Genomic DNA, 15,203 nt, shown 5'->3' on the forward strand with positions numbered 1-15,203 from the left:
TGCTCAGAAGACTGCTGACATTCAGGCGCCCAAGGCAGGGGCTCATGAACATCTTTAATGGTTAGTGCAAGCAAGGGGTAGCGAGTAGTTGGGTATCTACTAGCGACAGTAGGAAATGATACCTATAAAAGCGTGCACATCTTTCTGAATTTGTGGAATGGGCATTTTAACAATGGTACTGATGCGCTCCGGGGTCAATCTCTACCCTCCTTTGACAGCAGTTGACCTAAATAGGTAACTTCCTGTCGTCAATATTGTAATTTAGAAAAGGACACCTTATGTCCATATTGGGCCAAATGCAACAACAATTTAACTGTACTGTCTTTTCAACCTTGTTCCGTGTCAGAAGCAATGAGAATGTCATCAACATACTGCACCAATACGTTACTTGAGGGAAGCATAAGGGAATCCAATTGGGACTTTAAAGCCTGAGTATAAATAGTTAGACTCTCAGTATAGCCCTGAGGAGCTTGACAGAACCTAAAGCTTCTGCCGGCTAGTGTTAACCCGAACAAATACCTGCTATCCGGATAATTAGGAATACTAAAGAAAGCATTTTTCAAGTCAATGACAAAAGAATTTAGCAGTAGAAGGAATCATTGTCAAAAGAATAGTGATGTCAAAACATCCAGAATGTTCACATGTATTAGCGGTCTTTTGATATGTAAGATACATGTAAAAGGCAATAAAGTTTGTTTTACAAAAAAAAGAATAGTGATGTCGGGGATCACTGGAAACTGGGGAACCACTATTTTATTAACTTCGCGCAAATCAATCACAAAACGGTAAACATCTTCATGTTCATCAAGGGAACCTGAAGGTGTTCATTTAAAGATTGAAAGGATAGGGCTATTACAAACATTAGCAGTCGTCTCTTCAACCACTCCCTTCTTAATTAAATCCTGAATAATTTGCAATTATTATCGCTCTCCTGCCTGTGATATTTTACGGGATACGGGGTAAATAGCACCATCCTTAACCTGTATTGAGACTGGAGGTATCTGCAGTAGTCCCACATCTGTATCACCTGTCGCCCACAAAGTGGGTGGCACATCAGTAAATTCAACAGGAAGAGGCACATCTTTTAAGAATGTTAAGCACATACTACATCTGGACCCATTGTCATATAAACACCTGCCAGGGAACAATAAATAGTAGCATGCATTTCTTCAGAAAATCCAAACCCATCACATTTTCACCACAATTGGATGTCAACAAGAATGGCGAATCCACAGTAAAAGGACCAACGGTCAACGCAAGGGGCCTTTAAATGGGGCTTACAACCGGTACACCAGAAAAAACTACTGAAATATTATGGCCAGACAGACCTGCCCAGGGACCATATTTCGAGAAACAGAACTTTTTGTCGCACCTGTGTCCACCAAAAATTCCTTACTCGAACCTTGTTGTTCGGCTGTCACATAAGAGCCACGCTGGTCTACAGGTATCCAAACTGGTCCCCCACTCTGGTACTGGCTGTCCTAGCTATAAGATATCCCTGTCACTCCCTCCATATCATAATCGTTATGTTAGTATTGTCCATCCCGAGGGTCATCAAAATAATAATCAGACTGACCCTGTGAGGCTGCGACACTCTGTGCCCTTTCAGCCCCAATAGCTCCTCGACCCCGTCCACGGGACTGCTACCTTCTGCAAAAACACAGGACACTCGCTACGGCAATGTCTATCCTTTTTACAATAAGCACACTGATTCGGTCTCAAAGGCATCGTATTTGGCTGCCTACTAGTGAGTGGAAGCTGTCGGGCAGGACCACCACGTTCTATACCATTCCCTCTAACAGCCTGCTGTAACAACACCTTTGTCTTTAAATCCTTATGTCTTTTCTTGTGCTCTCCTTTTCCTCATTATCCCTATGCTCATAATATAGTGCCATATTCAAAATAACAGAGGGGGAAGAGGTGGACCAAGTACTCTCAGAAGACTGCAATCGAGTCGCAATTTCAGGAAGCAAGTTAGAAACAAATCTATTAACGAACAACCGAACACTTCCCTCAATAGACAAATCCTGCCCACTGTAATCCAAAAATGTACCTTCAAAACTTTCTTTTGTCGACAAGCTGACAATTAATCCCAGTCTACCTTTCTCGGCAGAGTAAGAGAATGCATATACGTAATAATGCGGCCTCGCAACGTCAAAATTTCTCCTCGGGGCTTATCACCTGGCTTTCTTTCCAGATTCTATGCTTTAATTTGATCCCATGTACCTCCTAATTCCGCAAAATGATCTTGCGTGTGCACCTGCCTCCAAGTATCAACCGAAACCAGTAAACCAAAAAACATTTCAATATCAGCAAGAGTCATTACAGTGGAAGAGGCAGCTTCAGTCAATTCTTTATAATATGCAGTAGGATTTCTCCTAGGTTCAGGCAGATGAGTCTTTAGGGATAAAACCTCCCTTCTTTTCCACGGAGTATAAACCCATTTGTGAGAAGTTGGCCTGGCATATGCTGGTCACTAGTTATAGTGGCCACCTTGCACCAGGCCAATTCGACTCTTATGGTAGATAGGTTTAAGACAACCTTTTAAAGAAAACTATCCTAGTGGTAGCTGTGGAGAGCAGCCTTCAGGCTAAGACTCAGAGGAATGTAAAGTAGCTTGTTTTACCTTATAATCTCTTGAATTACCAAATGAAAAGGACACCACGCAGGTATATATATCAAATATATATGTATTTATTTCTAGACATACTCTACTAATCTCTTTATGAGATTAGAAGTCAGGAACATAGGCAAATATCAACGTTTCACAATAAGTTAAGCACAAATATGGCTGGGGCCCTAGGGGCGTACCAGACCATATACTGAAAAAGAGGTTTAGGAAAGTTGACTTGCAAGGGGACAAGGCCTAGGGCCTGTAGAGTCGCTGGGGCTTCACTAATCCACCCAAGGCAGGTAAGTAAAAGACCCACGAGAGACGTGTGCAGTGTGAGAACACAGCCGCGGGTTCCCTATTGGTTTCAATGGAGCAAGTCGCGGTTGGATTTATAAAGGTTAAGGGTACTTCTAGGAAGTCTACAAGCAAGTCACTTACAAGGTAAGTAGTTTGAGGGCCAACACCCACAGGAGCACCGGAGTGCACAAGTTACCTCACCCAGGGAAGCCGGGTGCATAGTTGTCTTTTGGTGTCGGGTCGCGTCCTCGTTTTCTATGGAAGCCGAAGAAGTTTTGCTGATTGTGAAGACTGAAGAAGTGTCCGGTGGAATCCAAGGCTGGATTCAAAATGAAGACCACCTGAAAGCAGAAGGGACAGTGTTCACAGTCACTTGCCAGTGACCCGGGGCCAGGAAGATGGATGCCCACGGAAGTCGGGTGATTTCAGGTGATCAAGGGTGTTTTGACTCTTCAGCCACGAGGTCCAGGAGGCGTTGACGACGGCCAGGAGCTGGATTCGGAGTGTCCCACGAAGTCTGCACCTTACTGAGGTGTCGACAACCGGATTGGAGCCAACAAGCCTTGGCAACAGCAAGTCTCGTGGAAATCGAAGAAAGTCAGCGGTGCAGACCAGCAAGGTCTGAGGGACTCACCCAGCAAAGGTAAGTCAGGGCAGGCCTGGAGCAACCAGGGGAGCCATTTGGTTTGATGAAGAAGTCTTCAGGGGACCCACAAGCCAGCCGGCAAGGGATCGCGAAGACGCCTCGTGAGTATTCGCTTCACAGGAGCCCACGGCCACTCTGGACGAGGTAGGCCTCTGATTTTCGAGGGAAATCCTGCTGAGGCTTGGACCACACGTGGTCCAATGCACAAGTTCGTAGAACGTCGTGAAGGGGTTGCACTCGACAATAGTGCACGATACCCGGATATTGCGGTTCCTCATCACTCGTGGGGTCAGCTCTGCTGGGGACTCACAATGGCCGTCGAGAAGTCAGGAAATCCACTTTCAGGGCTGCAGGGACTTCAGACTCCAAGCACATGTTTTGATGCAGTCATTCCAAAGTTAGCATTTACCGGGAGGTTATAATGCACTTAAGAGTATATGGTTTAACCGCATCCACAAACAACCACAGAGAATAGACTCACATTGTAAACCAAGCACCCTGCCCTCAGGATTGATAGGGCCTGCCTTGGGGGTGACTGATAGGTTTATATGTGTGTATGGTGAGATATAGGAACTTCTACCTCTGTGAGGAGTGCTAACACTGCCTCACCCAGGCTGCAGTTGCAGGCCTGTGGTGTCAGATTTAGTCTGCTTCCCAGGGGTGGCATAATACATGCTTCAGCCCTTAGTAGGCCTGTAAAGTACCTATGCCCTTGGTACCTAAGATAACATATACTAGGAGCTCATAAGAGTCCACAGTATCCAATTACTAGTGCATCTAATATGCACTCCAAGTTGTTTAGAGAGAACAGAGAGATTAGGGCCCTGATTAGCAGGGAACTAGCCAGACAATAGCCAGAAACCAGTGTTAACATCAGAAAAAAAGTGGGGGCAACATAAGTGCAGATCCTACTCTCCTACACCATTGCTCCTGAAACCTGGCCGCCACTGCCACTCAAGCAACATTACCACGGCCATCTGTTAATTCCGGTACCTCAGGGTGTTATATAGGATAGACCTCTCTCATCGGAAACTGAGACACCGACCTGGGACCTTTCTCATGCAATCTTCCCCCATAAGCTATTTATGTCGTGACATCGGCAAAGACTTGTTCTGGACCCAATTCTACACTCTATATATTATGTCATAAATTTTGAGGTGCTTCCGCTTCAAAGCACTGTTGCCAAAGACCAATTAAAGTTGCATACATATGTTTAAGTGCATGCTGCTGTATAAAGGGCTCAAAATCTCATAGTTACCCAAACATCCTCTACACTATAATTAGGATTATGGGCCCACTGTGCAGCCTGATTGGCAATTACCTGTTTCTCATCTTCTCCCACATCAGATCGCACTAACGGTCCTATGGGCTCCTTAAATTTCGTCCAATCCCTATCCTCAAATCCACACACTGGTGTCCCACTACTTACTAATGTCGAAGGATGAAAGACCATAGTGGGAGAAGCAACAGTAGTGACAGGCACTATCGTCACTAATTGTTGTGTCGCGGAAGAAAGTGCTGGCAAGAGGGACGCTGGGACATAAGGTGTGGCAGGGGTACTAACAGTCACAGTTGCCACAGCTGGCAAAGAGACAGAAGGAAGAGGAGGAGAAGGAGCCGAAGCTACAGCCACAGTAATATCAGCTGTAGACTCAGGGACAGACAGTGGACACAGCTGTAACAAGCGGCTGTGAGAGGACTGGAACAGTGGGATATATTCTTTGCGGGGCATACGGAGGCGGGGGTCCGGCATCCAACAATTCTTTTACAAAAGTATCATCTTCTTCCTGAACTACATATGATTTATCGATTTGTAATCGAAACCTTCGATCTTCACATTTAACTCCCTTTTCCTGTTTTTCCCTACCATATGCCACAGCCTTCTGAGTCAATGTCTGCATTTTTCCTTTTCAGGCCTCTTTTTCTGCCTTCAATCGCCGCTCTCTAGCTACTTTCTGCCATGTTCTGAGGGAATCAAACATAGACTGTCTACTTAGTTTCTTAAACAACTGTTCTTGTAAGTATTCAATCTTTTGTTCATCAAACGTGCCCATCAATGGCCACTGTAACTCTGCATTGTCCCTCGTATATTTGTGCTATAATGTACTAAACATGATAGGGCCAAGACCATGCTTCACATAGATATCAAAATTGGGAGTGCCTTGTGAAGGCGCCGGCTGAGCTTCTTCCAATCCAGCATCTGCAGAACAACAGCGGCAGCACAAAGACATCAATTTGCAGACACCAGCCATTTTCAAACATTCACTATTTTATGCCTGACAAAACAAATACAAATACTTCTTATTGAAAGACGGTCCTTAGACCGCACCAAATACTAACCAAAAATGGTACCATATCCACTAAGAACCAAAACAAACTTGCCTGATATAAGAAGGTCAAAGCAAATCGATTCTCCACTGCCGACTCTTCAGACCAAATGGTCAGATTCAAGGGTTTCGCTGTTAAGGACTCCAGTCAGGATGACCACTGGGCGAGGCACCGTCCGACCAGACAGAAGTGGCAGCTGCGAGTACCAAAAACTCTTCATGCAGGGATCCCTTATCCGTCCGTCCAACCCGATGATGGCCTCGATGCTCCCTTCTCTTTTTTTTAAGGAGGGGGGTCTTTTTGGCCTCATTCTTTTTGTCACCCCCCACAATGTCTAGTTTTGACCACTTTTACCCAATTATCAGCCTTCTTCCCCAACTCTTGGGGAGAGACTGGCCCCAGGTCTGCTAGGTATTGATGCAGATTTCCCTGCACACAATTACTTAACATATGTTCTTTCATTATCAAATTGTAAAGCCCATCATAACCATGCACATTGCTACCTTCTAACCTCACTCCTAGTAATTTCATTGAGTAGTCTACAAAATCTCCCCAGGTCTAACCCTGGGTTTTTTGGGTCTCCTGAACTTGATCCTATACTCATCAGTTGTGAATCCAAAGCCCTCAATTTGGGTACCCTTCATGAAGTCATAGGATTCTGCCTCTTTCTCATTGAGTGTATGGAATCTATCCCTGCACTTTCCTGAGAACATTTTCCACAAGATAGCCCTCCGCAGCTTCCTGTGGACTTATCTGCCAAGAAAGGCCCTTTCAAAAGCAATGAACCACTTGGTGATGATATCACCCTCAAAGTATTTTGGGACAAGCATAGGGAGTGCCAGGTAGTAGCCAATGGACTACTTACTTTAAGGGTTACTATACCCTCTAAATGCTCACCCAACGTGGATGGGTGGGCATATCCCTGATTGGAGTAGTCCCACCATCTTCAAGATGGTGGACACTGAAAATTGTACTTCACCTCGCCTCCAGCACCTGAGGGGTTGAGTTGGCAGAGGGGGCACACCTCTGTAATTTCCCACCTGTCCTTTTGCCTAAATGGGGGTGAGGACAGGAAGGGGGCCTGCTCCTGCTAACAGGAGAGGCTGGGGTCGCATTACAAAGGTGGCAAGGCCTTTGAAGCTGCCCACCACGATCGCTCTTTCTGACTAAGGGGAGGTGTGAACACCTCTACCCAGGAAAGGCATTGTCTGGTGGTAGCAGGCTGACTCAGGCCGGTCGGTGACCACAATAAGGTTTGATAAGTTTCAGGGGACCCCTCTAAGGGGTGCTCTGTGTTCACTTTTTAATAAATCTGACACTGAAATCAGTGCAGGTTTATTATGCTAAGATATTTGGTACTAAACATTCCATATTTCCGTCAAGCCATCATGGAGCTGGGGAACTCGTAATGACAAGTGTCCAGCCCCTGTACTTACTTTGGCTTCCCTGGTCACTTACAATATCCAGGAATTGACAAGGTTATTGCAGGGGCTTATCTGGTCATGCAGCTATGCCCTCACAGGACATATAGTGCACCCTGCCTTAGGACTAAGGCCTGCTACAGGGGTGTCTTACCTATATCTCATGCAGAGTCTGTATGTGCTCTGTGAGGGGTCTCTAAGGGTGGCACAATTTGTGCTGCAGCCCTTTGTGCCAGGGGTACCTTTTATAAGGGACTTGTATGTGAGCTGAAGTTGTGCCAGGTGTGGTATAGTGTTAGGGACAGAACACTGGAACTGTGAACCTGGTTAGCAGGGACCCAGTACTCTACTGTCAAAGTTGCATCAAAAGCCAGGCAAAAAGTGGGGGGATATTGCAAAAGAAACCCACTTTACTATAGACCTGCAGGACACTTATTGTCATATCCCCGTCCAACAGGATACCTGTGGTTCACAATGGTCCAGGGGTATTTTCAATTTGCAGTGCTTCTTTTTAGGTTCATCAGTGCCCCTCGGGGGTTGAAAGCGACCGTGGTGGGCGCAGCACACTTTCAGAGTTCAGGGACTTTCAGTATTCCCCTATCTGAACATCTGACTGTTGAAGGCGGACTTGCAACAGTGTCGAACACCTCTATATCTCGGCGAACCTCCTAATATTTTTGTGGTTCATTATCTGATAGATACATTTAGCCACAGATTCCTTTTTCTTTGAATTCTCCCAAGACGCCAGACTGGATCCGGACATTTTTTACAGCAGTACCTCTACGAGTTGGTAGAGAGCATCGTGCGACTCTGTAGCGACATCATCCACTGGATGATAAGTCGATAGTCCATATAAACTCTACCCTGATGTCAGTTTTCTCTATTTCTTCTTTTATGCTCTTTCATTACGGATCCAGTAAGCGGTTTCTCTGACAGTTTTTTGTCCTTTCTCATCATTTTTGTCAACGGAACAGTGTGTCTTCCTTACTGTCATGCCTTCGGAGTTCAAACCTGTGAGTCCTGTGGACGGCGATGTCGGTCACAGACCCTCCTACTCTTTGTATGTGGTGGCTTGGGGAGAACTATGACTCTGAGGAGTGTGGCTCCTGTGGTCAATCTTGCGTGAAGGCGTTGTGGGAACTCCACAGGAAGCTTTTATGCGGCTGTCGCAGGCCTTGTCGTTCTCGGTCTTGGTTCAGAAAATGTTCGAGAGCCTGCTCCAGAAGTCATTCCTGCAAGCATCCCTCAACGTCCAAAGGTAAGTTGAGACGCAAGCGGTCAGAGTTATGGCATTCCCTGCCTTCCCTACAGCTTGGGTGACTCTGGATCAGATGAGGAAGTACTATTCCTCCTTAAATGCATTTTTGTGTCTCCACCTCCCTCTTGTGTGCTTTTCAGCCCACGTAGGTCAGATGAGCCTTGACTAAATCCATACAGTTAGGCCCTCTGGATCCATAGTGGGTTCTGTGTCGGCTCCGGTGCACAGCCTTTCGGGGTTCCCACCTGCGACACTTGTGTCCAATCAGTTGACTCCGATGTTGGCGGCGCCTATCAACGCTACGCCACTTTAACTCACCGATGCTGAGACGCCACTGCATCGCCGAGGCGTCTGGTAAGGTGCCAGTGGTACAGTTCTCCTCGGATACCTTTCCTCTTGCTACTGAAGAGCCACTTGCTTTTTTTCCTCTGAGAGGCCAGGTTTTTGGTGGTGAAGGAGATGAGGTACGCACCCCATGGATGACTTTCCTTCTCTAGAAGTATAGTTGGCTAACTGAGCTGGGTGCGGCTAGTGGACTTGAGTAACCCCGTCCAGCCTCTCTACAGAGGTGAGCTCTTCCTGTGCTGAAGGGCTGGGAAGGGCATCTGTGGTTCTAGAATTGTAGCTCTCTTCTGTGGAAATGATCGCTGATCCATTGATTGACATAATTCATCAGGGCCAAACAAGAGTAGAGCCTGTGCTTCCCTACAGTGAAGCATTATATGACCTTTTATTGGGGGCTTGGGCTAAGCCTGCCCCTGTGGACCGGTCTATAGCACATAGACACCGCCCTGCCCTCGGGGATCCGGCCTGTCTTCTCCAGCATCCTACTCCACGCAGTTTTGTGGTGCAGGTCGCTACAGCCTCCCCTGACCTCAACACCTTTCCTCACGTCCTTCTGGACAGGGAGTCCAGTAGACTGTACACATGTGGTAGGAATATTTTATCCAGCAGTTCAGCTTTATGGTATGTTAATACTGCTTGCGTTCTAGGCCAATTTTCCAATGTGTTGTAGGATTCGGTGGTGCACCTGGTTCCCTCGATTCCGGGTGTGACCCGAAACGATCTTACCCAGATACTCCAGGATGGACAACAGGCTGCTAAGTTGATGATATGATGTGGTATGGATACCACGTAGTTAGTGGGTCGAGTCTTAATTTTTGTTTGTGGCACTTTTCCATTGTGCCTGGCTCCTCAACTCTGTTTTTTCTGAAGCTGTTCAGGCCACATTGTTATACATGCCCTTCGATGGCGTCCAACTGTTTGGCATACATGCCAATTCTGCATTACAACGTTTTAGGGACAGTCAGGGGTGCAACAGGATCTTAAACATGTTATTTCTATGCTGTTTGCCCCACCCGTCCTCCCCGTTCGGACGCGTAGTCGACAGACACCACCTACCGACGTGCAGGGGTACTGCTACGAAAAGATTTCTCCGTATCCAGTCTGACACCTGGGGGTAATCTATAACGACATATGTCTCTTACAGATACATCGTTACCAAAGGTAAGTAACTTGTTTGTCACATAAGGGGGTCAGAAACTTGTCATGGGTGGCTGGCTGGCCGGGATCAGTCAATGAACACACTAGTAGTCATACTAGTAGTCAGTAGGTTTACAGGGGGCACCTATAAGGTGCCCACGGGTACATTTCTTAATAAGTCTGGCATCAGTGTGGATTTTTTAAGACAAGATATTTGGTACCAGTCATCTGAGGGTACGGTGAAGCCATCATGTAGCTGGGGAGCTTGTAATCACGGATGTCCAGCCCATGTACTCAGTATGGCTTCCCTGTGCACTTGTGGTATCCAAGGGTGAATTTGGATATCACAGGGACACATCCACTCCTGCAGATACGCCCACTCATAGGTACATTGCACCCTGTCTTAAGGCCGTTAGGCGTGCTGTAGGGGTGGGTTACCTATACCACATGCAGTGCTGGTAGGCATGGCACATAGGAATGTGTGCCATGTTGACTGCTCATTTTTCTCTGCACCAAGACACACAGGCTTTACTGCCAGTTTGCATGAGCTTGGTAAGGGGTCCCTTAGGTGGCACAACTCGTACTGTAGCCCTTAGGAACCCTCTTTAGTTCCAATGTCCTAGGTATCAGGGGTACCATTTACTAGGGATTGGCATGGGCCTAAAGTGGTGCCAGTTATGGAACAATGGTCCAGTGGTGGGGTTACTGCAACAAAGTCCAGTTTCCTGCAAGAACGATGAAGAGAATCCCTCCTTATTACACTGCTGATGACTACTGATGCCTTAACCCTTGAGTTTCAAAACGCCAGTGGGCTTGCTTCCTCACCTGAGTTACAGCTTGGTTCACCACATGGTTCACCAGCGAAAGAAAGAGCTTCATTTGCAGCGGGCTTTGGAGGGTGACCATAGTATTAGAATTACAGCTGCCCTCCAATGAGAATAAACAAATTGTTTGACTGAAATGCGCTTACAACCAAAAGGATTGATTCATTTTATAAGCAAGTTTTCCTCTTCTAGCTTGGCACTGAGCTCAGTCAATGCTGTCTGTCTGTTGGGCAGCTACACACATATCCTTTTGGACATGACCATAGAGACCTTGGTGCAGTCCCGGAGGCCCTATGGCTTCTTTGGCTGAGGTGTGGACACCACACTGTTCATTGGCAGAGCTGTCGGTACCAGCATAGCCCCCCATAGAAATACTTAGATGAGGTTTAGACTGGTTTTTCTGACGATGTACAGGCTTCATTAACAGACATTTTCATTGAGTCTTGACTCTTTTGCGGGACCGTGGACTCCACTTCAGAACGCTTTTTCAGACTGAAGTATAGCGCTTTCCTTGGGGATGTTGACCCCACCAAGCAAGTTTCAAACCAGTTCCTGAAACTAAAGCGCCATTGCAGGGTACTAGCATATAGGCAGAGATAGCCTTCGCAGCCGGTTATGCAACAGGCAGCCTGGTCTTTTTGTGACCATGGACGCGGAACCGGCAGACTGTACAGGCCATCAAAGACACTAGTCTTCCAACTTCTCTTCCTCCTGCAAAACAGCCATAAATATGCTTTAGTTTGCTAGTAGTCGCACATCCCACCCAGTGAGATGCAGAGTCTGCCATTTGCTCCCAAGTTGGTGATCCGTTAAATCTGACAGAAGAGTCTTTCAAGTTAAGAAGAACTATGCCCTACCTTTGCTCTCCTTTTCACTCAATGCTCGTACCACACCAGAATGGATCTGCGCAGCCCACGTGGCCATCCTGTTACAGGAGGTGTGCCAGTTGCTCATCAAAGGTGCCATAGAAGAGGGTACTGTGCTCCGGTAAAGACTGGGGTTTCGCCTTCCCCTGCTTACTTGTCCCAGTGAGGGGCAGGGCCCTCAGGACTATCTTGAACTTCGGAAAGCTTTCCTGTGAAAGACAAATCCATAGTCCTCAGAAAATACTAGATGCTATCTGCTCTAGACCCAGATGATGGATGGTATGCTAGGATTTGCATGACATATTTTTATATACCCGTCCTGCAGTCCCACAGGTATTACCTGTGGCTCAAGGTGGGCTGGGAGCATTTTCAGTTTGCCATGCTCCCCTTTGGCCTCACCAGTGCCCGTCGGGTGTAACGAAAGTGATGGTGGTAGTTGCTGCCCGCTTTTCAGAAGTTGGGAGTGTAGGAGAGTAGGATCTGCACTTATGTTGCCCCCACTTTTTTTCTGATGTATACACTGGTTTCTGACTATAGTCTGGCTGGGTCCCTGCTAATCAGGGCCCCAGTCTCACTGATCTCTCTAAACAACTTGGTGTGCATATTAGATGCACTAGTGATTGGATACTGTGGTGCCTTATGAGCCCCTATGAAGTACTGGGTATTTTAAGCCCAGCGGTGCAGGGGCACACACCCTATGACTTCTGGGTTCTCCCTGTTTCAGACCTACAGAAACACAGAGTCTTCTGGGTGAAGTCAAAGAATCGTTTATTGGCTGCAGACCAATTACAGGTATCCTAGAAGTACAACAGCGTGTATGTTCTCAGGAGACTGCTGGCAATCACAGAAACGAGCTTCATCTTAAATACAGTTTTTCCTGCTTCAGGCATACATTCCTAGGTTTATGATACGGCAATATACAAGTGTACAGTTCAAACGAAAGAGCAGAGTCATGATGACCATCCCACATTCCAGTTAAGCCAGCCCACAATTATTTACACAGCAAGGCTCAGATCCCACAACAGATATCGATAGGCCCCAATAAACATGAGCATCTCCTGTTTTGGGAAACAAGCCATAAAGCAGGAACAAGCAGGCGCGAAAGAGATTAGCCGGAGGCTTGTGTGGCATGAAAGTACTTTATGGTGTGTCAAACCCTGATGCTAATCACAGGTGGCCGGAGGAAGGGGAACTCGTGAGACTAGTTTGACCTGGGGCAGCGGAGCCGAGCTGCCCAGGTCACAGAAGAGTCAAGGAAAGGCACATGTATTGTAAGGCCCGTATTTGCTTCATTATAGACTATGTGAGGGCAATCATAAGATGGCCACCGCCTTCCAAGATGGAACCCGCGTAGTGATGCAAGATAACGTGTACACAGTGCATTCATAGCTAGAACATTATATAAAGCACTTGTACATACCGCATTAACCATTTGCGGTTCGCTACTACCAAGATAGACAGGGGTAGGGCCCTGTCCCCTACGCGGTTCCGAATATTAAAGTACGACACCTAGTATATGGTACCTTAGGTACCTAGGGCATTGGTACTTCACAGGCCTACCAGGGGCTGCAGCATGTATTATGCCACCCCTGGGAAGCATTCACAATCTGACACCACAGGCCTGCTACTGCAGCCTGTGTGAGGTAGTTTTAGCACTCCTCACTGAGGTATAGGTTCCTATATCTCACCATACACACACATATAAACCTATCAGTCACCCCTCTTGCAGGCCCTAACAATCCTGAGGGCAGGGTGCTTGGTTTACTATGTGAGGGGGTGCTTCTGCATGAGCAGGACCCCTCTGCAGCTGGCAGAGTCTATTCTCTGCTGCTGTTTTTGGATGCGGTTAAACCATATACTCTTAAGTGCATTATAACCTTGCGGTAAATGCTAACTTTGGAATTACTGCATCAAAACATGCCGTGTTTGGTGTCAAACAACTTAGAATCATACCCCCACACCAGTAACTGGTGTGGGAGTATGATCCCACCCTTCTAGAGGGGTCGACATGTACCCACTGTACTAAACGGTAGAAATGTTCTAGAGCCCTGGCATCACAAAATGGATGCCACCAGCACAGACACCGGGCTGCCCTCCTGCTGCTGACCGAAACTCGCAGTGGAGGAAGCCCAACAAAGGGTATCCTGTCACAGGGAGGTGTTACCACCTCCCAGACAAGAATTAGTGTATTGGAGCTGGGTGGGTGCACTCTTAGAGTGCTTTGAAGTCCTGCACTGGGGGAGCAGTAGGCTCCTCTGTGCATATGCCAGCTCAAACCGGTTCAGGGGCTACCTGCCCCTGCTCTGGCGCGAAACTGGACAAAGGGAAGTGGGTGTAACCACCCACTACCCTGACCCTCCTAGAGGAGTGGTCATAGAGCTAGAGAGCTAGTCCCTCCCCTATCTTCACTATAAGATACCAAGCATTGCCAATGCAATTCAGATTAACCCTGGACGACACTCTACAAAGAAGAATCCTGGCCCTTCGACGTTCCACTATCTCTGGAAGACTGAAGAATCTCCCTTGGAGTCAAGGAGTGACTCCCCTGCTTGGCAGGCACCAGTAACTTTGATCAACGGTTGCAAACTTCACCGCTCCCGACAGGAGTCCGAAGTCCCTGCGTCCCCTGAACAAGATTTCCTGACCTCTCGACGGCCATTTTGAGTCCCCAGCGAAGCTGTGGCGTCTGGACCCCACGAGTGACGAGGAACAGCAATACCAGGGAACCGTGCACTGATTTCGAGTGCAAACCCTAAACAACGTTCTACGAACTTGTGCTTTGGACCAACTGTAGTCCAAGTCCCTAGCAGGTCTGGTACCGAACATCAGCGGCCTACCCTGTCCCGAGTGACCGTGGGCTCCTGTGGAATTTTTCCTGCAAAGGCGTCTTCGCGGTTGCTTGCCCATTGGCTAGTGACTCACCCGAAGACTTTCTCATCAACTTCAAGGGCTCTCCTGGTTGCTCCGGGCCTGCCCTCACTTACCCTCGCTGGGTAAGTCCATCAGACCTTGCTGGTCTGCATCACTGTCAATCTTCATTCCAAACGAGACTTGCAGTTGCCCAGGTTTGTTGGCTACAATCCGGTTGCGGACACCGTCATCAGCTGCAGACGTCGTGGGACCCTCCGAATCCAGCTGCTGGTCATCGTCGATCTCTCCTGGACCTCGTGAGCGAAGAGACAAATCACCATCGACGACCTGAAACGACGCGACATCAGTGGTCAACCATCCTGCTGGCCACCGGTCACTGGCAAGTGACTTTGAACTCTGTCCCCTCAATTTTCTGGTCCTCTTCAACTTCAATCCATCTTCGGATTCCAGCGGACACCTCTCCAGTCGTCACAAGCAGCAAGTCTTCAGTGATCTCCATTGAAAACAGCATCGCGACCCGACACCAAAAGACACCTATGCACCCGGCTTCCGTGGGTGAGGTAACTCGTGCACTCCAGTGCCCAAGTGTGTGTTGG

This window comes from Triturus cristatus, chromosome 1_1 (genome assembly GCF_964204655.1).
Source record: "Triturus cristatus chromosome 1_1, aTriCri1.1, whole genome shotgun sequence".
NCBI classification, from domain to species: Eukaryota; Metazoa; Chordata; class Amphibia; order Caudata; family Salamandridae; genus Triturus; species Triturus cristatus.